Here is a 2,738-nt window from a genome sequence, read left to right on the forward strand (position 1 = left end):
CCAGTTGTGAGGATAATTTGGACTCTTTCTACTGAGCTCTAATCCAAATAGTCTCTGATCTTAATTAGTAAGTATTGTAAGTCCTCTTCACTTCCAACAAGCAAGGTTGTATCCTCTAGCGCAGTTTGTTAATGAGCTTCCTACAAACCTGTTGTCACATTCTTCTTACTATCCCGCTTATTGGATTCATTTACTCAGTACACTGAAAAAATATGGTGAAAGAATATAACCTTGGCACACACCTTTCCTGATTTTAACCACTCAGGGTTCTCTTGTTCTGTTCTAACAACTGTTTCTTAATCTGTTTACAGGTTCCTCATTAGCACAATTAAGTGTTCTGGAATAGTAATTCTTTGTAATATTATCCATAGCATGTCAAAAGCTATAGAGTCAAAAGACTTTGTATATGCAGTAAAGCACAAGCAAACATCTTGATGTTCTCTACTTTCAGCCAAGATCTATGAGACATAAGTAATGATATCCCTAGTTTCTGGCCAAGTGATTGGAAGAGATTCATATTTTTGCCCATTCCAAAAGAGATGACCCATTGGAATGTAGAAATCATTGAACAATATCACTAATAGCATATGTAAGTGAAATTTTGCTTAAGATAATTGAAAAAAATGCTTGCAGCAGTATATTGTCAGATAACTACCAGAAATGTAAGCCTGATTCAGAAGAAAATTTAGACTATGTATACACATACACTTCTGGTGTGGTGCTATAGGAACAGCACTGGACTACAAACCAAATGGTCAGCAGTTCAAACCCACCAGTTGCTCCTCAAAAACCCCATACAGGATCACTATGAATTGGAACATACTTGATGGCACTTAACAAATTGTAAAGTGACTTGAGCCTGCCACTTGCTCTGTAAGAGAAAGATAAGGCTTTCTGCTCCAATTAAGATGTAAAGCCTTGGAAACCCTATCCATGCTTGCTGTGAGTCAGAACTCACTCAGTGGCACTTCACAATAACATGTTGCCATTGTTGTTAAGTACCATCAAATTATTGTCGAATCATAGACACTCTTTATAGGATTTGAACTGCTGATTTTGCAGTTAGTTGCCCAGTGCTTATCCTACAGTACATCAGGATCCCGTATATCAGTTTGTTGTGCCACTTGTATGTTATGTCACTTGTATGTTAAATACTATCAATGTCACTGACGGTGAACAGATGTCAGTGGATCTTTCTAGCTAAGACAAACTATGAAGGAGGAGAAGTAAACAACTTCTGAAGTATTAGGCACTGAAAAGTGGTATGAATAGCAGTGGACTATTGTTAAATATAGTGTCGGAATATGAGCCCTTCAGGTTGGAACGTACTCAAAATATGACTTAGATAGAGCTACCTCCTCAAATTAGAGTTGACTATAATGATGTGAATGGAGTCCAGATTTTAGGACCTTACTTGGCTGAAAGGTCACAATTCAAAATGAGAAGAAACAGCTGTAAACATCCATTAATATTAGAAACATGAAATGTATGAAGTATGAATCTAGGAAAACAGAAAGTTGTCAAAAAAATAAAAAGAACACATAAATATCAATATTCTAGGACTTAATGAGCTGAAATTGACAGATATTGGTCACTCTGAATTAGACAATCATATGAATTAGAAAATTATATAGATCTTTTACAGCTATTGGATTATGAGCTGGGCTGCCAAACACAAGGTCAGCAGTTCCAATCTATCAGCTGCTCCACAGGAGAAAGATGAGGCTTTCGGTTCCCATAAATATGTAAAGCATTGGAAACCCTATACAGGGTTATATGAGTCAGAACCAAGTGGAAGGTACACAACCATCACAACCACCATATTATTCTATTGAGAATGAAAAACTGAAAAGGGATGACACTGCATTCATCGTCAGAAAGAGCACTTTAAGATCTATCTTGACAACAGGGCTCTGTGAACAGAGATCGAGGCGTAGTCTGAAGAGTAGAAATAATATTCAGATGTTTGTCTTAGGAATAATGGTTTCCCTTGTCTACTATTGTAAAATAGACACTTGAATGGAATAGACTGGAATATCAGGAAACATGATTACAGAAAGCTTGTAAGCCTGTCTTCAGCCTATAACTGATTGTAATACTACAAGGGGTTCTAGAACTTGCCCAGTGAAATAGACTTCTTAGGGAGCCTTTGTAGTGTATAGGACCTTAGGTGGAATCCTGAGTCCCATCCACAACCTTGTGAGATGAGACATTCCCACTAGAAAGGACAAGCACATTAGACTGTAACAGAGCAACAGAAGATACTTCTTGAAAGAAAGACCAGCATAACAAATTACAAAACAAATATGGCAGTCTGATTGGCTACTATAAGAACAAGCAACTTGTTTTCTGGGGATCCATCAAGGTTAAGCAATCAAGTCCCTTCAGGACAAACTTCCCTTCAGGACTGAAACTCAAAGGGAGCACATGAGCAAGCATGTAAGCTTGCTGGTGACCATGTTGGTCTACTAGTGAGTGGAAGAGGGGGAAAGGAAGCAAGGAAAATATGGGCTGAGTTCAACCACGTTCCACAGACTCCTGTTGATTTGGAAATGAGAGAGAGAAAAGGAAGAACTAATTGGTCCAAAGTATAGTGAGACCTGCAGATTTCTGAACCAATGGACAAGGACACAGTCACAGAGGGCAGAGATGAGAGTGAAGCATCCAGCTGATAAGAAGTGAGGGGAGATAGATGCACAAGAACCCCCAGACTTGCAGATAGTACCCATTTGACCTAG

Source organism: Chrysochloris asiatica, unplaced genomic scaffold (genome assembly GCF_000296735.1).
Source record: "Chrysochloris asiatica unplaced genomic scaffold, ChrAsi1.0 scaffold00093, whole genome shotgun sequence".
NCBI lineage: Eukaryota > Metazoa > Chordata > Mammalia > Afrosoricida > Chrysochloridae > Chrysochloris > Chrysochloris asiatica.